The following is a 23,980-nucleotide window of genomic DNA, read 5'->3' on the forward strand; positions in this document are numbered from 1 at the left end:
TTTGTGGGCCTGCTGCTAACCTGAGAACTCATTTCCTTCCTTCAATCAGTCCAGAAACATCACAAGTATTTACTGAGAGCCTCACACTGGACAGTGACCTTTACTGTAATATTGATGATTGTTTGATCAACACATTGATGGAGGTCTGCTCCATGCCAGGGCCATTTCATGGACCTGCTGGACACAGAGAACCGGGGGAGTACAAAACAGACAGAAACCCCTCACTTGAGGGGCTCAATGAGAAGGTGACCTCTGAGCAGAGGCCAGAAGGAGCTGAGGGAGGGCTGGGCCAGGAGGCCACTGGGTGAAGCACTTTCAGGCAGAACAGTATTCATCAGAATTATGAAGTGAGAACAATAAGGAAAGCACGCTGGGGAGGTTAAGGGCCTGCCAGGGTCATGCTGCAAGGTGGGGTGGGGGGACCGGGCCAGAGCCCAGGCTGAGGCCCTGCTTCCTGCCAAGGCTGGAGAGGCCAGTGGGCGCTGGGCGGGGAGTTCCTGTTTGTTGTTCCTGCTGGGCTGCTGTGAGGTGAGTCAGGGCAGGAAGGGCTCTCAGCCAGCACGCGGTGACTATGCAGTTCCTCACCCAGGCTCACCCAGGCCCTGAAACCAGGGGCCTCAGGGCTCAGAAGGAAAAGGCCCCAGACAAGAGTCTCCTATGAGTGGAGAGCCCAGGGTGATCCAGGAGGCCACGGTTCTGGAACTGGACCTGTGGGGATGGCGGCAGGGCTCTGGCACATTCTCTAGCGGCAGCAGCAATACTGTCAACCTTCTACCCATCTTGAACCTCAAGTATCACCTCTTTCTCACTCTCCTTTTTTTTTTTTTTTTTTGGTTGTGCTGTGCATCTTATGGAATCTTGGTTTCCTGACCATGGACTGAACCCATGCCCCGTTCTGTGGAAGTACAGAGTCCTAACCACAGGACCGCCAGGGAAGTCCCTCACCCCTCTTCTTCTGTCTCTTGGGTCCTTTCTCGGGCTGATGTGTGTTCGGAAACAACAGAGCTGAGCTAGCTTCAGAACAAGAATGTGAGGTGGCCACGGCTGTGAGAAAAGGCTTGGAGCCCAGGTCCTGGCCCTGAAATCTGTATGTTGCCCAAGGGGTCCTTCCTCTCCTCCTTACCCCTGCAACCCTGAGCCCCTAAGTGGGCTGCCCAGGAACGAGCAGGCCTCCGCCACCCACCTGGGCGGGGCAGACCTACCACCACCCAGCCCCACCCAGGGAACCAAGGTCCTCTGTTTACTGCTGTTTACTGGAACAGCTTGTTTTGATCTAGAAAAATCTGCTGACGCACTGGCTGCCCTGCCCTCCCCCTCTGTCAGGGTGCAAGTATTTTTAGCCCCATTTGCAGAGAAAGAGGCAGAACCCAAGCCCCACATTTATCCACCTTACTGTGAGTACTGCCTTGGCCCCTTCAGGCAGGACAGAGAGGTCCCTGTGCGGTTTTCTACCCTCATCCCTCCTCAGACACATTCCATCTCCAAAGAACCCCGAGGCCAGTAGAAACTGAAACCAGGACCCACTGAAACTGTGCCATTTTGTCCTTGAAAATGGAGTTGGGCCCCTCCAGACACAAGGGCACAAAGCAAGGCCTTAGTTCCTTTTGTGTTGGGACTCCTAAGCTTTGTAGTATCCTAATGCTTTGTGTGTTGCTAATTCCACTGACTCCTGCTCTAAATCTAAGACAGTTTGTTTCTGGAATTTGGGAATAATATGTGTGAATGAGGAAGGTTATGAGACCAGGTAGAGAACAGCAAGCTAAGACATGAAGTTGGGCCTGGGAAGCTGACACACAGCAATTCCCACCGCCTCTCAGGCGCCGCCGTGTACATAAAGGGCTGAGCCCACAGTCTGGCACAGTGACACAGCATAGAAGGCACTTGCTTGCTATTACACACCTCCCGGCCTTTCTAGAACACTCTGACAGGCAATTCCCTCTTTCCACACTGTTCTTTCAGGCCAAGTCTTCCCAACCCACCCCTAGCAATGTTGCCAGTACAAGACGGATGAGGCAGATCTTGGGGAAAAGTGAGCTGCCAGAAGCTTTCCCTGGCAGGAGAGGGCAGCTGAGCAGCCCTGTGAACAACCCTGGGCTTGCCACGTACTCGACGTTCTGTGACAAGGGTCGCAGGAGAGTCACCAGTTTCCCAAGGACTCAGGGAGGGTGCCCCCGCTGGGCCCGGCCCCGCCTGCAGATGCCATCTCATAGAGGCAGGGGAAAAAACCTGCCCCAGTTTCCCCCTTGCTGCCAAGGGAGCCTGTTGTCACAGGCGGGTTTGTTTGGGGTGTGGGTGGTTACCCCGGGAGGAGACAAGCCCTTCTCAGTTGTTCCGCACCACTGTCTTTCCCGCTGTGCGCAGGGGCTTCAGGGCTGAGAGGAGGCCCCCGGGGGGGGGGGGGGGGAGAGGGCGGGGTCTGGGGCTGTGGCTCCTCCTCCCGCTGGTCCCACACTGGCAAGGGAGACGCCAGCGACCCATTTCAAATTGGGTCGCCTTGGTGGAGGGGACAAGAGTTCACCGGTTTGCTTTTGCCTCCGCTTTGAGAGACGCAGGTTGGGGGACTGCTCTACGTGGGCAGCCAGCGAAAAGTGCCCCCAGCAGCCACCAGACAGGCTCCCTGAGGACCATCACGGGCTGTAAACTGACCTGGATAAACTAGTTTTTTCCCCCAAATCTTTTTCCCCACCTCCCAAACCAAAAGGAAAGCGGGTTGAATACCTATACTCTTTTGGTCTTGTTGCCACGCGATTACACGTATTGTTTTCTGCACAAACAAGATCTTGCTTTTCACTACCTTGCATCTGCCTTTTCCCATTTAATACATAATGAATAATCATCAAGTATTCTTACCCAGCAGGGACAACTTTTCTGAGGAAATACTTCAAGCCTCCAAGCCCCTGGTAACAGAGAATAACAAAGCCACGAGGAAATACTTCAAGCCTCCAAGCCCCTGGTAACAGAGAATAACAAAGCCACGACACACGCCCCTCAAGCTACCTAGCAGCAACGCGGTGGCTTAACTTTTTTTTTTAATTTATTTTTGGATGCGTTGGGTCTTGGTTGCTGCACACGGGCTTTCTCTAGTTGCGGCGAGCAGGGGCTTCTCTTCGCTGCGGTGCGCAGTGTTCTCATTGAGGTGGCTTCTCTTGTTGCGGAGCACAGGCTCTAGGCGCGCGGGCTTCAGTAGTTGTGGCACGTGGGCTCAGCAGTTAAGACTCATGGGCTCTAGAGATTGGGCTCAGTAGTTGTGGCACACGGGCTTAGTTGCTCCGCGGCATGTGGGATCTTCCCAGACCACGGATCAAACCCGTGTCCCCTGCATCGGCAGGCGGATTCTTAACCACTGCGCCACCAGGGAAGCCTGGGGCTTAACTTTTTAATGAACTTTTAAAATTAAAAATCACAGCAGGGTTTCTTAACCAGAAACACTAAGCACAGCTACGGGTGCGGCTCCCCGTAGGCGTGTCCCTGGATCCAGCCTCGCGGAGCTCGGGCCGCCCCACCCCCACACTCCCACACCGCAACCGGCGCGCCTCAGCACTGACATCACAGGCGCTCACGAGGCCCAGCCGACGCCCGAGGAGTCACGCGCTTCCGCCCCACCCCCACAACGCCGCGGGGAGTGATGCGCCCTCTGCAGAGATCCCTCCGCCGCCGCCTGGAATTTTCCAGACGCTCTGCCGGCCCTTCTTTCGGGCTTCTTCTGGGCGGGGTGACCTGAGGCGACCCCAAAAGTTCCCTTAGACTCGAAAGAGCAGCCCCAGCCCTCCTCCCCCCCCCCCACCTCCAGGACCGGGATGCCTCCCCAACCCTGGCACTGTCACCGGCCGAAAAGAGGGCTTACCCTCCCTCCCGGTTGGAATCCGCCTCCCTAAGTGACCTTGAGATCTGTCGTCGATCTCAGGAAGCACTTGCTAAGGAGAGTGGGGGATAATTGGGGAATCTGAGAAGGTGGACACCCCGGAAGAGCGGCAGCCGCCCCGAATCGTGTCCTTGGCCAGGGTCGGGGAGGGACTTTTTTCCGGTGGCAGGGGAGGAGTCGTCCTGTTGAGCAATGCCCTGGGTAACGCGGCCCAGGCCTATAAAGGCAAAAGTTGTGGCCCGTCCGGCAGGAGTTAGCGACAGGGAGGGCGGGGGCCCTGGGCTTAGTTTTGGGGGAGGAGGTGGCCAGTTTAGGGTCTCAGGGGACAGGTGGGGGAGATGGCAGAGTTAGATGGGACTGGGGGGGTGGGGGGTGCCAGGAGAAGGAAGGTTAAAAGGGAGACTAGATGTTGGGGGAACTGTGCTGGGAAGAGCTGCGTCGGGAGTGCCCACAGTAACTCGTGGGGGAGGAGAACACCCCAGGCCTGGCTGTCGCAGCTGCCTGCTGGAGAAGGGGGGCCTGACCTCTAGGAGGGCGCCGCTGCTGTGTAGGCTGAGCGGCCCCCAGTGCCCTGGTTTGTATGGAAGGAGGAAGGCAGAGAGACGGGAGGAGGAGGCTGACGGTCCCGCGGCCCTTGCTGGAGACACACTTGGGCAGTCGACGCCCTGAAAATTTGCAGGAAGGAAGGCAGTGGGGTACAGGGACGCAGATAGGCAGGGAGGGCAGAACCTGAACTTGTCAATACCAGCAGCCCCCTTTTTTTCCAGACAGAGGGTTGTGAACCCGCCTGGGGATGAGGCCTGGTGTTGTGGAAACTGAACTTAGCTTCGCGGGGCTGACAGTTCTGGCCCAGGGCGGTATGTAATTCTGGCTCGGCCTGGGACAGGGTCCAGCCAGGCCCAGCTGGGTGGAACCCAGGTCTCGGCGTGAGGGTGGTCTAGGGAGTGATGGAGGTCACGTGCCACCCTGAGCGGTTACTGGTATGGCGCCTCGTGTATCTGACAGGCGGGAGCTGTAGGCAGACAAAATTGACGCCCACTTTATTTTCCAGGTGGCAGTGCACCCCTTTGGACTTTTCCTCTAGGTTCCATGCTTACCTCTTCTGTGACCTCACTCTACCCTTCCTCCTCCCTCTTAACTCTCTCGAGGTTACCCCTTCACTTAAAACGTTGCTTCTGGTAATCTGGTAAGCCGGGAAAGTTGCTGGAGTCCCTGCCGGAGTCGGTATTGTCGGTAATCCCGAAGGAGGAGAGGCGTCCCCAGCGGAGACTCTGGGTGGGCGGGTTGGTCTTGCTTGCCGGTGGAGAGGGTGGGGATGGAAGGTGCACCCTTGGGTGGGCCCACAGCGATGGTACCAGCTGAAAGCTACAGAAATGCTTCATAGACCGTGGTTTGTTACTATAGCGTTCATCATGGCAAGCTGGTGGCACCAGGAGAAATGGAGGCCCTGGCCAGTGTGAGTCGTAGCCGTGCAGGAGGGGAGACCCTGGAGGAGGAGAGAGCCCGCCTAAATTGATGTCTACAGATTGAATTTCCAGAGGCTTAGGAGGAGGAGTTCTCCAATGTCCTGTTTCCAGGCCTTGCTCAGGAAGCCCTGTATTCATTCAGGAGCCCACCCTTTAAGGTTTTCAGATGAGCTTATGAGGGGGTAATCTTTAAAAGTCCAAAGCAGATGCATCCGGGGCCTTCAGCAGATGTGTTGCTTTGAGTGTGTAATCCGGGAGCAGCGATCTCTGGGCACGTGAATGCCAGCAGGCGCCTCTCCTGTTCCGGGGTGGAGGTTTTCAGATGCTGCATCTTCTCAATTCAGCCTCCTGTTGTACTAGTTCTGTGCTACGAACCTTGCTTCCAGAGGACCCTTAAGCTGTAGAACATTTTATCGCGATGCCACAACACAGAGTGCTGCCTTGTAGACGGAGCTCGCAGATGCGTTCCCGTGCCCCTCTCATCTACCCGCCCGCCTTCCTGCGCGTTGGCCGGAGGAATTCTTAGTGTGATGATATAATCTGTGTGTTGGGAAAGTGTCCAAGATTGAATGCCTTAGGCAAATACTTAAATGAGCCAACTGGCAAATTGAGGGGGTCATTGTACTGTGCTGGAGGTGCGGGTTGGTCATGCCCCAATTGTGATAGAAACGGCAGGTCTAGTTTGGGCATTCCTACTAAGAAGGGAGTGGTCAGGATACCGGTAGTGATCTTTGATTCATCTTGCTCTTTGTGTTTTTTAACTTCAGTTTTACTTGATCAGATTTGAGAGTAATCTCAAATGGGAGGACCCTGAGGTGAGGGGTGGTGGGGAGGGAAAAGCCTGCCGCAGGTGCTGGGAGGGGTGGGAGGGGTGGGCGTGAAGAAAGGGAGAAGGGGGGAGGGTTGTGGTTAGGTGTGGGTTGTAGAGGGTGGGAGTGGTAGGGAATGTGGGTTGAAGGGAATTCTCTGGAGAAAAGATCAGTAGACAGAGCTCTGGGGAATTATATAGAGCTCATGGGCAAAGAAATTACTAGTTAATAGTAAATTGTTAATGCTAGTTAAATTATCGCTTGGAAGCACAGAAAACAGTTGCTTGGAAACTTTCTAAAATGCTTAAAACTCTGCTAAGTGCAGGGGAAAAAGCAAAATTGCTTTGCTGCAAGATGGGGAAGACTGAAAAGGTAACTGAAGACCTGGTTATTGGTGGCTTGAAAGATTGGTGTCAGAAACTTGCATCAGCAGGTTAACATCCTTCACTGCTTTCAAGCTTCTTACGTGGTTTATCTGGAGATGTGTGGTATTTGGGAGAGGTCTTGGAAAAGACTTTAAATACCCATATTGTGGGCTTTTAAAGTAAGCTTGAGGTTTTGGAGTGCACTTAAGATGGTGAGATGTACTCTTCTGGGTTTGCAACATTTTTTTTCACTGAGGTTTTGCAGTTGAAAACTTGAGCAAAGTGAAAATGCAATGATTTCTAAAGGAATTTTGTGTTACTTCCTGCCTTATAAGCACATCTCTTTGTGATGAGTATTAATTAGAAACAGCAAGAGTTTTTACTTTTCGTCGTCATTGTAACAAGGAGAACCTAATGACTCTGTGATCACTGTAAAATTACTGTCATGTTTGGTAGCAAACACTCCATGTAGGCTTGCTAAGGTTACAGTTAGTAACCCACTGTCTCTTTAGTTTGAATGTTTGTGTTTTTTAAGTGATAACCGTATTAGAGGGGAAACTATCAGCCAAACTCAGTTTGGGAAATAAGCAAAACGGGATGGGGAGGTGCTTTATTACTAGATTATGGTGTGTTTGTGAAAATTCAGGGAAAGATCCGAATCCTTTGTGATAAAGTAATACCAGTGGCTTTTTTATCTTGTCCTTCTTCCCATTGAATTTCACTTTGAAAATTTTAAATCCCCAATATTTATACACTTGGCATCTTTCTAGGTTCTCTTTTTAATGTTTAAAAATATGTTGACATGATCAGTTCTTAACCCGTGATTTGGGCATGATATAGTAACTGTCATTGGAATTTAAAGAATACTAGTCATGCATGTATGGGGAAATGGTAAGCTGTTGTGAAATTGAAACTGTAATAAAAGTAGGAGGAAAAAGTACTTTTATGTTGCTCTGTATGGGAAGAACCAGTCTTGTTACACCATGTATGTGACTCATCATCATTCTTCCCCTTTACAGCATGAATAAAGGTTTGAGTTCTAAACTCATTAGAATTGTTTGTATTGCTATGTTATATTTTTTCAACCCTGATCTTGTCTGTATATCAAGTTGCCTTCATAAAGAGACTGTGGAGTCAGGTGCCCACCAGCAAGCTGCCTGTGCGGGGCTCACGGCCCTGCCAAGAGTGGGCACCAATGATCTTGTCTGTGTATCGAGTTGCCTTCATAATGAAGTTGAATGTACCTTCATATTGGAGATTTAGGCCTAGATGTACTAAAGTAGCTCCACACTGAGGGCGTGGAGTGGAGTGTGCTAACCTGAAACAACTGGCACATCCTGAATGGCCTGCAGTCTGGTGGGTGGGGAGGGGCTCTGCTCACTGGGCGTGTGTGATGGTTGCGCAAAATGTGATGTCAAACCACCAAGCCAATGAAGGTCAGTGTCGAGGTGGGGGAGTACTTCGTAACACCCTGGAATTTTACCTGGGTATATTTCCAAATGGTATTGTCAAAAAGGGGACTGCCTTATTCCTGTTTGCTTGGAGGAAACAAGCTAAATAGAACGGACATGTAATATGTATTTGATGTATGTATTTGTGGTCTTTGGGAGGCTGGAATGTATCTGGGATTTGGGTTTAACGCACATAATTCTAATTTTACTAAAGAATTTGACGTTCCCTTAAAGTTTTTCCTTTTGGTGAGTGATAAAAGAATTTGGGCTAAGTTGTGTCTAAGCGCTGTGCTAAGCAGGCCAGGACTACGCCCAGGGCGTGAGTAGAGCGTTTGGAATCCAGAGTATGTGTTGTGATTCTAAGTTGGTCCTGTGTCCTGGGTGGGGAAGGCACAACAGCAATGCATCCTGGGAGCTCATTCTTGTACCGCTGTTCTGTGTTCATTCTTTGGGGCCATAAGGTTTTGCTTCCCAGCAGACAAACTTTGGGCTTGGAATAGAAACCACTGCCAGCCTCTGCTGAGGCTGTTGTTTCCAAGGGAGTGGAAAGGGGAATGCGACAGGCTGTGACCAAAACAAAGGCCTGGGAGAGCAGCTGTTGTCCTCACTGGCGCCTCCTGTTTGCCTGCCTCCTCTGTCCACGTGAGCCCTCATGTGTTTTTTCCTGAGACGCTGGAGTTAGGGGCCCACCAGCAAGCTGCCTGTCCAGGGCTCACAGCCCTGCCAAGAGTGGGCACCGCTGTGCGGCTACCTTACCCTTGCTTTTTACCTCGTCCTCCTCCACCTGCCTTGCCCTCTTTTCAGAACTTGTTTCTCCTCTTGTTTTTATATGGTGATTACTAAACTCTTGCTTCCAGACTTGAGGGTAATTGCTACCAGCGTCTCTGGGTACTGTTTCTTAGCGACTGTGGTGGGCTGATAAAGAATTTCTCCACAGGGGTATAAGTGTTTGTCATTGGAAGTGGTTGTAAAGTACAGGCGCACAGCAGGCAGCTGAAGGCTATGCCCTTGCCCTCCTGGCCTCTGCTCTGTCTGGGGCCCCTGGGCCTGTTCTTTACCCTTCACTATCCTCAGGTAGGGTGGGATAGGGCGCAGGTGTTGATGGCAGTGTTGGTGATCTTTGCTAATCAGCTTGCATCCTCGTATGTAGATCTGACCTCAGCCTTCCCTCTGAACTCTCAGAGGTGGTGGATCGTACAATGAAATTCAGTGAGTGGGCTTGTGGAAGTTAGGTAGAAAATGGTGATCTGATGCAAATTAAAAGTGATGGGGTGTAAGAACATCAAGAGTTGAATTCGGAAGTTCTTTCAAAAAGGAATAGCCTGAGAGGAAGCATTGGTTGAGGCTCCTCTGTGGGCCCAGGTTGGACACACTAACTGCAGAAATGGCCTGTGTTACCAAAGGGGTTGGATGGTAACTGCCCTTCCCCACCCCCCCCACCTCACCCCGTTGTCTGCCCTTGGTTTGTCTTATGGCCGTGAAGGGACCCCTAGGACCTCTTAGGCATGCCAGGGCTAACCTCTCTGACTGTACTTTAGTTTCTGGAGGAAATGTTAACCTCTGGCCTTGAGCAGTACTTATTATTGTGCAGTGCTGACATTAAATGAAATGCCAAAACAGGCTTCAGGTATCTGTGGTATATTTTAAATGTTCACATTTAACACAAAAATACACTGATGCAGTTTGGAAATGGCAAGAGGAAGGTAGCAAAAATAAGAAAGATGTGAAGATGTGTGTCCCAGGGAGTGTGGCCTTGACCTTCCTCTGGGTGAGGAGGAAGCCCCCCTACCACCTTGTCTTATGCGTAGGACACTGCCTGCTGGAGGCCTCTACCCTCCAGGGCCCCTCAGGGCTGCACTGACTTCCCTCTTCTTTTCTTTTAAATAACTCTTAGTTGAGTTTTCATGTTGTAAAAAGGGTTTATTATTGTAAGGTTTACAAATAAAATTGATATAAACAAAATCCTCAGTAATCTGTTGACAGTTGTTGGCATCTTTGCTTCTAGAGGTTTGTTCCCCTATGCATAGGATATATGCCTTTTTATACAGAAGTGGAATTATGCTGTAAATTCTGTTGTGCAACTCTTTTCACTTAATATACAATGAACATCTTTTCCTGGCACTGGAAGCATCTTTTGTAGTGACATAATGTCTATTGTATGCCTCTATCAATTTAATCTCATTTAGATGACATGTGAGTTATTTTCCAGTTTTTCTTCTCTTAGGAAGTAATGGTGTGATGACCCCTGTAGCTCAAACTTTTATCACATCTGGTATTTCTTTGGGATTCATGAATACATTCTACACGCGAATTGCCTACGTCAGACTTCTTAAGACTTTAGGTTCCTATTGCTGAATTGCCCTCCAGGGAGGGATTTTGTAAATTAGCATTCTCACTCTTGAGGTAAAGCTAGCTGTCTCCCCTTTTTCTCAGAGTGGGTAGTGTCATGCTAAAAACCTTTGCTTCCTGAGTGGATCCAGGCTGCTTTACCAGGGGGTGTGCGCACTGTTAGTGACACTGAATATCTGTGTGTTCGTTGGCCACCTGCAGTGTTATTATGTGCGTGCGAGTGTGACTTTACACTTCCTAATGGTTCATTTTTCTGTCGATTGTTTTGTAAAAGCACTTACATGTTAATAATGCTTCGTATGTTTGATGCAAATATTTTTCCCAGTTTGTACGTTGCCTTTTCATTTGTTTATTGTGTTTCAAACATACAGTAGTTACAGTTTTTCTGAGGTTGTCACTCTTTATGGTTTCTGTACTCGTGTTATGCTTAGATCTCTCCTACCCCAAAAGTGTATACATATTAATCTGTGTTATTTTGTGGCAGTTGTATGGTTTCATTTTTTACATTTAAACATACAATCCAACCGGAGTTTACTGTGCAGCCTGTTGTGTGTGTGTAGTAGGGGAGGCTTGCTCCCCCCCAGTGCCCACGTCCCTGTGGCCAGATGATGGAGTGGCAGAGAGCATGCCCTCCGCTGGGAGGCTAGTTGTCGCAACGGGACGGTTCACCGAAGACCTGAGGGGCAGGGGGCTGCTGTGTTAACTGCGCCCAGCAGGCAACCCTGGGTGCAGGCGGGGTGCTCAAAAGCAGGTGCAGACGGACAGATGTGGTTCTGCTCCTGACTTGGGAGCTTTGTGACTGGGAGTGCATTACTGGCCTCGCCGGGCCTGTTTTCCTCACCTGTGAGATGTAGATTTAGGCCTAGATGTACGAAAGTAGCTCCGCACTGAGGGCGTGGAGTGGAGTGTGCTAACCTGAAACAACCGGCACATCCTGAATGGCCTGCAGTCTGGTGGGTGGGGAGGGGCTCTGCTCACTGGGCGTGTGTGATGGTTGCGCACAATGTGATTACTGTAACTACTGTCTGTTTTACCGCCTGATGTACCATCTGCGTTCTTCCTCTTGGACCATTTACCATATAAAATTTCTGTATTGATTTGTATAAAGATCTTGAAGCTTTTGCCAGTAGTTGTCAAACTTAATCTCATGTTTTCCTTTTCTATTTGTGCTCAAAAAGTATCTTATACAAAAACTTTTTAAAAGTTGTTGTAACGAGTCTAATAATAACAAATGGGGTGTTGGGTTTGCTTCTGATGACTTTTTCTTTCGTAGCTAAACATGTTTGTGCTGCCACATGACAATAAGTGCTTTTCTCCATTTAAGGGGTTACGGATCCAGCCTCCAAAGTGTATAAATTAATCACCCTGATAAAGTTGAACTATCAGGCTTTTACTGAGTAAATACTGTCCTTGCTCTTTTGTTCCAGGTCTTGTCAACAGCAGCTTCTTGTAATTATCTGCTTGAATCTGCTTCTCAAATTTTTTGTCTCTAGTTTTTGTTGTTTCTAATCAAATGCAATGAATTTTAATGACTGTTACTATTCATTAGGTTATAAAATCTAGTAAGTGGAAGCTATGATACTCCTCTCAAGGCAAGAGTATTCCTTCTCCTTGTTGGAACTTGAGCACACAGAACTGGGTTAATCTTTGGTTCAAGACATAATATGGTTCTCTTTTATTTGGTTCCTTGATGTTTTTAATAACGTGGCAAGCATTTTTGAATCTTCTGTTCGCTGTATAAACAGGACTTTAGACAGTAACTTCCTCTGCTTGTGTGGTCCTGGTCATCTCCCCCATCTCCCTCCCTGCCTCCCTCTAGGCCAAAGTAATCATCATCCTCAACACTAGGTTTATCTTCTACTTGCTTTCTTCTGATATAACTTTGCAAAAAGAAAAAACTTACCTAAATGTGTTTTTTAAACTATGATTTTCATTTCAGTTGTTTTTAATTTTATAGAAAAGGTATTATGTTGTATATAAGCTTATGGAATTATTCTCATTTAATGATTTTAAGATTCATCCTTTACCTTGTGTGTAGTTCATTTGGAGTCTCTATGTGACTGTAACACAATTAACCAATTTTTCCCATTGCTTCTCTTACTCTGGTCAGTGTAATTGGGTAAGTGGTAGGTGGATGCTCTCATGTTATACAGAATGAAACCCTGACTGACCGGGCCGGCACCACCAATATGCACCGCTACCCTCACCCTGCCTGCTGCTTTTCCTGCCGGACCTTTTTCTGTACGTTTTTATCCACATCTAGTATTCAAAGAACATAGGTTATAAGTGGGAAGATACTGTTTTATACTGTATATCATTATCGACTTGCTTTTTTCACTTAGCAGTAGGGAGAGTCACATGAGTACATGGAGAACTGCCGTCATTGTATTAAGCTGCTGTGTCGTATTCCTTCACCTGGGCGTTCCACGAGTTATTTAGCCATTCCGCTACTGGTGGATAGTTACACTCTTTCCAGTCCTTTCGGTTGCTGTGTGATCATCATCATGAGTGCTCCGTGTGCCCGCACATGAGTGCCCACGCGTGAGAGTAGGTATCAAAAAGTGGAATTGCTGGGTCAGACATTTTGCTCAATTCCTCCCTGTCGTCCTCCAGAGTACGCGTACCTGATTATGAAAGTATCTGTTTGTCCATATCCTCTTGGACACCCTGTATGTATGTATGGCAAGCTTTTAAATTTCTGTCAGTTGCCTTTGATCCGTCATGTATTCACAGTGACCCACTGAGTCTTTGATGGGTACAGTGGACTCTTGGCATCTGTGGGCTTGATGCTGATAGGGGTACCAGAGTCCAAGGCACATGATCCTTTGTGATTTTCTTGAGGTAATTTTTTAAATTACTCATGTCATGAGCGTCCCCAGCCAAACGGTCTGTTCCATGTCACACTATGGCTTTGTTCTCCACTTGTCTCTGCATTGCAGCAACTCTCAAAGGGACCAAAACTTTGCAGATTTGGGTAGGTTTATGGCTCATGTTACTATACTATGTACTGTGGTAATGGATGGGACTGTGGAGTGTATGTTTGTGGCAGAATTTATTTTAATCCCTTTATAAATTACTAACCTTGCATTTAAATTTTAAACACTATGGGAAAACAATGTAGAAGATAAAAGTTTCTCTCTAGTTCTTCTCCCAAGAATAATTAGTAATGGCAACTTCATTTATATTCCTTCAGATGTTTTCCCTCCATGGACATACAACAGTTTATCCTATTATTATTATGTGCTCTAAAATGGAAACATACAGTATGTACTGTTCTGCAACTACTTTTTTTCATGACTCTGTAATATTTAATCTTGCACATGTTGGTATAGTCACTTTAACCATTTTCCTGTTGATGGGCTTTTAAGGTTATCTCTAGGGTTTTCTGGCCATAGCAGACAGTGCTGCAGTGAGCTTCTTATAAATACTTCTTCGTGCACATGCTACGCAAGCCCTCAGATCGTGATGCCTGCAGGAAACATGAGCTCCAGACATGCACACCTGCTCCGCACAGCCCCGCGCTGCAGCTCCCCCACCCTGGTGCTGTCGGGGTCTGGGGCGCTCAGTCTTGTGAGGTGGGTTGCGAGTTTCTGCTGCCAAAGTAGAATAATGCTGGCCTTCTCCTAATGTGTCGGGGAATTCAGTTGAAACTGCTTGTCCATACCAGGTTTTAGCTTAAGATGGTGTCTGACTTACTTAGCACAAAACAAAAAGACCCAACAAACCTCAAAGTCCACTTCCCAGTTTTCTTCCCCTAAGCAGGTTGAAAAACAAACTCTTCTAGGAAAGTAGTTGTGACATTTGCAAAAAGTAGCATTTAATTATGTTATTGTTTGTTTGTTTGGTCTCTTGAAGTCGTTTCACCTGGCATCTCTGTAGGCGTTTCTGGTCCTCGGGAAAGCAGTGCGTTCAGGTGGGGCACAGGCTGCTCCCTCCTGCCTTTCAGCACAGGCTTGGCTGCTAAGTACATGCTCCCTCTCTAAGAGGCCACCACGTGCCAGGAGCACAGGTGTGAGCCCGCTCTGTCACTCACCTCTCAGGATCACGAGGGAACTGAGGGCACAAGATCTATCCCAGCAGCCTTATTCTCTCCCCTCAGCTTCGGGGGTGATCCGTGCACTGTCCCCCATACCCTTCTGTCGATGAGACAACTGTGTGACCCGCCGTCTGTATGTCAAATCAAGGCCCTGCCTCTGCCCTGAGCTGACCCCAAGGGCAAAGGCTCTTTTAAGTTGTTTAACTTAAAGGTGTAAAAAATGCTCAAAGTAATACCTGCAAGTGTTAAAGTTCAAACCCTGTAGAAGATACTGTGACGCCTTTCTCTAACCCCTGGCCTCCCCTCCCACAGAGGCAGCTATCGTGGCCAGTTAGTTGCTGGAGTTTCCTTCCAGAGAATTCTTGTACCTGTTTTGCTGTGAGGTCCTGGTATACCACATGCCCTGTCTTGCACTTTGGGTGGTTCAGTTAACCGTGCGTCGAGGAGCCCACTGTGTATCTGTATTCGTGGTCTGCCTTGGGTCTTCAGTATCTGTGTGGTAGTGCGTGTTTGAATTATCCATTCCCCTTTTGAGGAACAATTAAGATTGTTTCTAGCAATTTTTGCTGTATATAATGTCTATCCTGAGTATCTGTCTCCATGTGTTTTTATGTACATGGCAACTATGTCTGTGGGGGACGTTTCCTTTGAGGGGAATTCTGGGCCACAGCCCATGTACTTTTCCAAACATGAGGGAGCTACCAGCTTACACTCTAAGGAGGCTGTTCAGGTTGACGGTTCCCTACACCTTGTGTTCTTGAACTAGATTATTTGTGTATATGAAAAGTGAAAATAGTATTTCATTGTAATTTGCGTTGTATTTCATTGTATTTTGTAATACATAATACATAGTATTTCATTGTAATTCGTAATTTGCATTGATTTGCATTTCTATTGGGATGTGTACTTAGGGATTTTTAAGAGCTCTTAACATATTAAAAAAGTTAACCCTTTGTCATTTGTGCTGCAAATACCCTTTGTCATTGACCTTTACATTTTATGCTTTAAAATTTTTTGCTGTTCAAGAGTTTTAAACATATTTATACTTATGTTTTCTTTCATGGCTTCTGGATTTTATGAGTAGTTCAGAAAGACTAATGCAGCTCAAGATTATTTTTTGTTAAACCTCGTGTTTTGCCCAGTTCTTTTAAGGTGTACGTGGAATGTCTAAGTGGAATCCTGCTCTAGTAACAGGCACCTGACCCCGAACTGCCTTTTTCTCCTGTCCACACCTGATGGACCGTTTACAAAATGTCTCGCTTGCTTTCCTGCCTTGTCAGAGAGATTACACAGACCAGAATTTGCCTTTTCTTTGGCGTCTCAAGGCCGCCATCCACATACCGTCGTCCAGTCCTGCACATGGCAGTTGCTTCAGGGGCTGCTGAGGTGGCCTGTTTGTCCCCTCACTGACTGTCCTCCCCAGCCCGGCCCTTCCTCGGGGTCAGCCCACCCCTCCTGTACTGGGCTCGCGGTGTCTGTACTAGAGGCGAACCGAAGGTGCCTGGAGGTGAGGCAACAAAGCCTTCCCTTTGGTTATTTTACTGTTTCACCTGTGTGTCAGTGGTGGCCTGTGTCTCTTCAGAGATGATCCGTATGGGCCTGTTTTTCAACCAAACACAACTCTGTTTTCTAACTATGATTTTTTCTGATTTACTGATTTTCTGATTTACTGTTACTTTTTCTGATTTACTAGGATGCTTTTTTCTCTGTTTTCTAAGACTGTGATTTTTTCCTTAAGGGAATTTCTTAACACTGACATTACTGGCTCAGAGGACTTGGCCAATGTGAAGGCTTTTGAGTCACGTTGCGTTGCTAAGTGCCTTCCTCAAAGGCCAGCACAGCTCAGCCTGGCCCTGCCCTGTTTGTTTTCATCTTGGCTGACCGGAAGGTTAAGCAGTGTCTCGGGGTTCTAACGTGCACACTTTGACTCTGTACAGCTGAATGTGCGCCCTTCGTGTATGTTAGCCGACCCATGCATCTGCTTTGTGCTTCACTTCTATTTCCATCGCTTCCTGAGAACTCATTTTTATGTGGAGGGCATTTACCCACAGATACTACGAAATGTTTTGCAAGTTTGTAGTTTACCTTTTAAGTTTACATCTTGGATCTTGCTGATGGTTTCTTGCCGATGGTTTAAAATTTTGTAGCCAAATCTGTCTAATTTTATTATTAGGGTTATGTACTTTGGTGTCATGTCTGGTTCTTTTGTGGTTTCATTTTTGACATTTAACTTTTTACTCCATCTAGAAGTTGTTTTGGTCTACAGTATGAGGTAAGAATCTAATTTAGTTCTTTCAAAATGGTAAACAAATTTTCCCACACTTTTACTGAATTGAAATGCTGCTTGTTAATTATGGGCTAAATACTCAAACTGAGTCTGTTTCTAAACTTTTCAGTCTGTTCCACTGGTCTGTCTTTCCTCGTGCCAACCTAGTGCTTTAAGTATTTTAGCTTTATAATATCTGCTTTTAATAATATGGTAATACAGGCCCCTGCCATTCTTTTTAAAAGTATTTGGATTTTTATTGGCATTGAATTACATTTATAGATATGTTACTGAGACTGCCCATTTAGGAACTGGTCTCCCTGTTCATTCAGGATAGAATGATTTTCATGTCCCTCAGGAATTTTAGACCTCAAACAATTAAAGCACATTTACAAAGCTTGTTCCTAGAAATGTTCTGTTCTGTATTGTGGTTGAATAAGTTTTTCTATTAAAATTTCTGATTATGGTAGCCTATGGTAAGACTCGTTTTACATATGTATTTTATAAATAAATATGCTGTACTTCATTACCAGCGTCAGTTGAGAGGCAGTAATAGTATCTTGGCTAAGAGTGTAGTCTTTCGAGTCAGATGACCCTGATTTCATGCTGGACCTGCCTCATTTCTGTGTGACCATCTCTCTGCCTCAGTTTCCCCATCTATAAGAGGGGATAATCTTATTATCTACTAAGAAGTGGTTGAGGAGTTCTTTGGCAGTCCAGTGGTTAGGACTTGGTGCTTTCACTGCTGTGGCCCCGGGTTCAGTCCCTGGTCTGGGAATTAAGATCCTGCAAGCTGAGTGGTGCGGCCCCCCCCAAAAAAAAGGAAGAAAAGAAAATTGGGTGGGATAAGGGTTAATGAAGCAATGTAAGCCTTGTACTTGGTGCCCTCCAGACATGGAGTGAGCACTGTTCTCTTGAGGTTTCCAAGTAACTAACATCAACTTTTTTAAAATTTAATTTATTATTATTTATTTTTGGCTGCATTGAGTCTTTGTTGCTGCATGTGGGCTTTCTCCACTTGCCGCGAGCGGGGGCTACTCTGTTGCCATGTGCGAGCCTCTCACTGCAGTGGCTTCTCTTGTTGTGGAGCACGGGCTCTAGGCACACAGGCTTCAGTAAGTGTGGCACATGGGCTTCAGTAGTTGTGGCCCGCGGGCTCTAGAGAGCAGGCTCAGTAGTTGTGGCTCACGGGCTTAGTTGCTCCGCGGCATGTGGGATCTTCCCGGACCAGGGCTCGAACCTGTGTCGCCTGCATTGGCAGGCGGATTCTTAACCACTTCGCCACCAGGGAAGTCCCAATGATTCTACTTTCCTGATATTGTCCTTTGAAATAAAATAAATTTATATTTTAAAAGTGAGTTGATTTAAGGAAAAAAATAGGACCGCTGAACTCAAAAGTGGCAAAAAAAAAAATCTCAAGATGTTGTGTGAATTAAGGTTTGGGAGAGTGTCTTCTGTGAACCACAATTGTTTGGAGGCAGAGAAAAGAGTGCAAACCTTAAATAAGAAGCGGGTGAGGAGTGCTGTCCCTTTGTGTGTGGTGTCAGCTGGCATCACTGCCAGACACACTGGGATCATTTGTTATTAGATTGTGAGGAAGTTTCTGTTTTGTTTTTTAAATTTATTAAAATGTCTTTCCTGAATCTATGGAGATGAACGTCACGTTTTTCTCCTTTCATCGTCTAATGACTAGTTGGATTGATGGAATATTAAGCCCTCCTGTGACTTCTGAAACAAACCTTTCCGGGACTGGAGCTCTATTTTGTCGACAGAGAAATGAACCAGAGGGTCCACTTTGACTCGGGGCCTTGCCAGGCAGGCAGGTGTCAGGATCTCAGGAGAGGTGGACACAGTCCAGGGCAGCAGCTCTGACCGCTGGTCCCTATTCCCTGCTCTGCTGCTTATCAGCACATGCCTTTGGCCAAATTCCTTAAATTCTTGAAGCCAGTTTCCTCCGTGGTAAAATGGGGACAAAAACAGTGCTAGCACATCTCTCTCGATCTGTGTGAAGCTGAAGTGTGGTGGCGCAGGCTCTGGGAGTGAGTGGGCCTCCACTGTTCCTGCCCCTGTTACGACAGGAACATGTGACGTTTCTGGCGGGACCACCGTGGGAATTCAGGATGGGACCCCCGGGGCACCTGAAGGCCTCCTGGCTGTATTTGGGAAAGAGCTCATTGTCCTTATTTCCTATATGCTTTGTGGTTTCAGTTCTGATGTATAATTTGACCATAGTTATTTAAGAGTATGCTTTAAAATGTCAAAAAAAAAAAACCTACTTAAAAAGGCAAAAAACTACTGCTTTTTTGAATCAATGTCTCCCTTTCTTCATTGCTTGAAGTGTGATTATTTTCATAAGTGTTCCATGGCAGTCGAGAAGGTATTCTCTGATACGTTCCATATTCTGGATTAGTCCCTTCGCGTGTTTTTTGGTCCAGTCCAAATCCACTATATCCTTTTGTAGGTGAGAAGTGTGATTCCATTCTCACCACCACTTCTGGTTCTCTCCCCTCCCCCCAAGACGGCTTATCAGTTCTGTTCTCTGTTTCGCAGCAGCATTATTGGAACATTGAGATTCCGCCTGTGTGGACTGCCTTCTGCTTGGAATTCGCTTTGTCTGGTATAGGCAGGGCGGGCCTGCACCTGCGCCCCACCCACCACCAGCCTGGCTGTGTCTTGTTTGCACTTGGCTGAAGTACCTGTCGAGAGTTACTTTCAACTGAAATTTGAAACTATCTACTTTTGCATCTTTCTGCCCACGTGTGTGTGTTTATTTTACGCGGTTGTGATCGGTAGTTGCTTTGCTTTCTCCACTTCAGGTTATGTTTTGGGCGCGGTTACCCTGCTGAAATCATCCACCCGTTCCGGGTGAGGCCCTCTGGGGCATTCCAGGGTGTGAGCCTGTCACTGCTGCCTTGCAGTCCGAGCGTTTTGTGATGATGAATGACACAGTCACAAACGTCTTGGGGCAAATCCCCTTGTATACCTACCTGGCTGCTTCTGGTTTGCATTCCCCACTGGCCAACGGGAAGGGGCAGTTGCTTAGTCCTCCTTGCTCACTGCCCTGTGCCCTCCAGATGGCTCTAAGAAGCCAGCGACACACTTATCTTTGCTCATTGACTATGAGTGTGTGTGGTGGTTTCTTGAAGCCATTTAATTTTTCCTCTTTTAGCCAGTGCGTATTTCCCTGTGTAGATAACTCTCTGGGTTTCCCAAGGTAAAAATTGCGAGGGCCTCGTCACTCACCTGCTGAAGTGTAATGCTTTGCTCATCTTACAGAGTGTGTTTTGACTCCCCCCACTTCTGAGGCCTTTTAAGGTCAGAGCTCTGTTGCTTCATCGTCAGGTTGGACTTAGATGGTCGTGCACATCCCTCTCTCCTGCTGCAATAAGTAAGTGCCCGCCCTTTGTGGTGTGTTTGGGGGACGAAGGTGAAGGGAGGCTGTGAGGGGAGGTGGGCTAGAAAGAGGGACAGGGACGTGAGGGAGATGGGCTGAGGGGGACGGAGGCCAGGCCCACGGGCCTGGCTCTGAGCCCACCTGATGGGCCCCAGACCTTGGGGTCGGGGTGTGTGTATGAACGGGGCCCCACTCACGTTCCTCAGCCTGGCCTAATTGTTCTGTGTGACCCTGAGCAGGTGTCAGCCCTCTCTGGGCCTCAGCCTCTCATCTGGACCTTGCTGGGAAGAGGCTTCTGCACTCCTCAGGGCTGGCAGGAGGGGTGCAGGAGCGCTCCCCCTGTGAGAGGCCGGGACAGGACTCCTGGACGAGAACTACGGAGCTGGGAGCGCGGAGGAGGGTAGTGCACCCACTGGACCCGTCGTGGGCCCAGGGGAGGCAGAGCCCGGCCCGCAAGCAGTGGGTACTGCGGGCTGTGGGCTGGGAGGGAGGCCTGGGGGCAGGTCCGGGGTGAGCTCCTCTGTAACCTCTCGGGGCCCTGGGGACTGTGACCTGCCCTCCCCGGAACTTCAGACTCCCGCAGAGAGTAGGTGAGAGGAGAGAAGGTGGCGGGGGCGTTCTGGCCTCGTTTTCAAGTAACGGCAGTTCCCAGGAGGGGTCCACAGCTGACTGGGACGGAGAGATGGGGGCAGCAGGTGTGGCAGGTGGGCGCGTCTGCGTGACCCCACGTGGCCGGGGCACGGCAGACCTGGAGGACCGCTGGCATTCAAGCTAGGCCAGAGTGCTCAAGTTTCCCCTAGTTCTTAGATTTCCTGTTCTAACAAAAAATTTAAGATTTTTGCCTTTAAATATAAAAGTAATTTGCCTAGAGTTAAAAATTCAAGCCATGGAAAAAGTATAAAATACAAGTAAAATTCCTTCCCCTGCCACCCCATCCCGGCCCTGCTACACAGAGGTGACCTCTCAGTGTCTCAGGATCTTGGAGGTTTCTGTACACATACGCATCTTGTCACTGCTGACACTGTCCTAGAACCAGCAGGACCGTATCTTGCGGTTCAATCTGCCTGTCTGATTTCATGCGCTCCTGCGGCTGGGCTATGCAGCCAGCACGACAGGAGACGTGTGGCTGTGGGGCTGAGGGGCCGTGTGTCCCCCGGCTGTGCCTTTGAAAGGGGCGTCAGGGCAGGGAGGAGTAAGCCTGGGGGACGGGAGGCACGGAGCCGGCGCAGGTGTTTTTTTTTCCTGGACGCGCTGATGGCTGCGTCCAGGTTTTGCTTTTCACCTTTGAGTCTGTGAGAAAATGAGCAGGAAAAAAGCAAAAGGCACTGGTGGTGGCACGCCTGGTACTGCTGGGCCAGGGTTCAAGTCCCTGCAGTGTCCCTGCTTCCTTCCAGCTCCCCACTCCAGGCCCTTCCCACCCCGTCAGGGACATCATGGTCCCCAAGGAGAGAGGTTTCCGGGTGGGGCGCCCATGGCCTCTCTCCCAGGAGCCCTCACCCGCTGGAAGGGGGCCTGGCTGAGATGAGTAGACATGGATGGGGGGCTGGGCGCTCAAGGGCTTTTGGGGCTGCAGCCCCGCCCCCCAACCCCTGGTCCACATGTGGCGGGGGGAGGATGTGGGAAAGGGAGGACAGCCTAGGGGCTGTGAACCCCAAGGCTGGGGGCCCCGCCTAGAGGCCACCCTTGTCAGGGTGTGCTCCACACCCAGCCTCGTCCACCCAGGGCTCCCGGGATCAACTACCGCCCTCCTCTCTGCCTCTGAGGACCAGGAAGGGCTGGGTGGACAAGGTCTAAGAGGAGGAGGCCTGGCTGAACTGGGCAGGTCGTGGAGTGGCCCTGGGGAGCAGAAAGAGAGAGGCCGACAAGCAGGTGCTGGTGCAGGAAGTGCAAGAGGGGCCTGGGTGGCCCTGAGGGTGCTGAGCCTGCACTGTGCAGGTACCTGAGACCTGGAGGAAGGACCCCAGGAGACCCCAGCTCAGGACCCAGCAGGGGCAGCTGTGATCCCAGGCAGGCTGACAGCGGCTGCCTTGTCTCTCAGCCTCTGAGGTTCCTCTGCCCCTCTCCCAGCTGTGGCCGGCCTCCTCCATTCCCCTCTCCCCAGAGGTCAGAGGATCACTAGCCATTTCGCTGGTCCTGATGCTGATGCTGTCGCACCTTGGAACAGGGCTGCTCAGGCTCCAGCCAGTCCCCATGATTCCCCAGGAGCCCCTGCCCATCACTGCAATAGTCTTTTCCTTTAACAATCCACATCCCATAAGGAACAGCTGGAAGCAGGAGGGGAGCCGTGCAAAGTTGGCCAGGAGGCAGGGCTCTCAGAGCCCAGTTTGAACACCAGGCCCTGTGGGTCTTCTCAGCCCAAACTCAAGTCACAGGATGGTACAGGTCCTCCCAGGAGAGCTGGGCTCCCATGGGGTGGAAGGGACACCACACCTGGACAAGCCCTGAGGGAGATGCAGGATGCCAGTCTGAGGGAGGGGAGCTAGGAGACAGAAGAGGGCAGCGGCCGGTCAGCCTTGCCGAGAGAACCCCTTAATAAGAGGCCTGGGCTTGGGCCTCCTGAATGAGAGCAGTGTCTGCTCTGCCGTCATCTGCAGTGCCTTAGCCCCTTGGCAAGTTTTGGTGACAGAAAACCACCCTTTGGAGGTGGTGTTTCTTGAGGGTGGTGAGAGGAGGCAGCGGAGGCCGTGGTCCCGCGAGCAGACTGTCCCCAGGCGGGTGGTGAAGTCGCGATGTCCACCAAGGTGCCTGTTTATCTGAAGTGCGGCAGCCACAAAGGCAAGAAAGAAGCTGCGGGAATTGCTGTCCTCAGACATGATCAGCCCGCTGGTGGGGGCTGACAGGCTTATGCTCACGCATAAGCAAAGGCACTGAGGCACCAGAGTGCATTACAGAGAGGAGCCAACACATGGCAAAGACAGCATAGGTCTCTGAGTCCAACCGAGCCTTGTGAGGCTCAGTTTCCCATCTCTAAAATGCAGCCAGTGATACCTACCTAACAACCTAGCAGGGTTGTTAAGCAAGTCAGGGATAACGTTTATTAGCGTGCACATGGAAGGTATTCAAACATGGTTATGCTGTGAGACATAAAGGAACCCGGGGCTCGGGAAAGGCAGGACCGTGAAGCTGGAAAACTGGGTCGGAGTCGGCTTAGAACAGTTCTCCTTGCAAGGCTGAAGCTGAGGCCATGGGAGCTGCCGAAAGAGTTTAAGCAGGAGAGACGGGGGGTCAGACCCAGGTTTTAGAAGGGTCACCAGCCAGGCCGAGTGGAGAGACGGACCAAAGATCAAAGAGGAAGAAGCCGTTGCAGGAAGAGGGCTGGCTCTGCGTGGGGACAGTGGGGACCGAGAGCAGGGGAAGGTGCTGGGGTGGGGCTTGGTATCTGACTGGTACAGACCATGTGGGCAGCTGGAGGCCAATGCCGGCCTCGGTGACCCCTCTTCCATTCTCTGCTGGTTCTTTTCCATCCTTTTGATCCTGTGAATCCCAGAACCCCCCTCACCCCCAGCCTTTCCTGCTTCCAGTCCTTGTGAGATTTCATAGTGGAGGCTGAATTTCAGCAGAAGGCATTTTGCTTGGCCATGCAGGGTTTTCTTTTAATGTTTTTTAAAATTTTATTATATCAATAGATACACACACACGTATATGTATAACATAAAACTTGCCCTCTAATTTTTTATTTATTTATTTATTTAATTTATTTATTTTTGCTGTACGCAGGCCTCTCACTGCTGTGTCATATAGAATAACAGCCCAAGGTACACGCAGGCTCAGTGGGCATGAGTGGGCTTCTCCTGCACTGTCCTGTCCACTGGCAGACACTGCCATCCAGCACAAAAGGTCAGGGTCCTGCTGAAGACCTCCTGGCGGCCTCCTTATCACATCCCCAGTGGTCCACAGCCCACACCAGGGCTTTCCCACCACTGGAAGCCAGAAGCTCCCCAGAGTGGCCCGGCTTGAGGAAGCCCTGGTAATTGCAAGGGCT

The 23,980-nt window shown here is 49.3% G+C and overlaps 2 long non-coding RNA genes across 2 annotated transcripts in view; one reads left to right on the forward strand and one right to left on the reverse strand.

Moving 5' to 3' along the window:
* Positions 1–2,710: 2,710 nt before the first annotated feature.
* On the reverse strand, positions 2,711–3,913 carry LOC141279412 (uncharacterized). Its single transcript, XR_012333595.1, has 2 exons — positions 3,845–3,913; positions 2,711–3,717 (listed from the first exon to the last, which is right to left on the reverse strand). It is a non-coding gene; the product is annotated as an uncharacterized lncRNA (long non-coding RNA).
* A 2,268-nt stretch (positions 3,914–6,181) lies between these two features.
* LOC141279410 (uncharacterized) overlaps positions 6,182–23,980 on the forward strand; it is a 30,989-nt gene continuing 13,190 nt past the window's right edge. The window contains exon 1 of the long non-coding RNA XR_012333593.1: positions 6,182–23,965. This is a non-coding gene — a long non-coding RNA (uncharacterized lncRNA). The remainder of the gene's footprint in view (positions 23,966–23,980) is intronic.

Source organism: Tursiops truncatus, chromosome 8 (genome assembly GCF_011762595.2).
Source record: "Tursiops truncatus isolate mTurTru1 chromosome 8, mTurTru1.mat.Y, whole genome shotgun sequence".
NCBI classification, from domain to species: Eukaryota; Metazoa; Chordata; class Mammalia; order Artiodactyla; family Delphinidae; genus Tursiops; species Tursiops truncatus.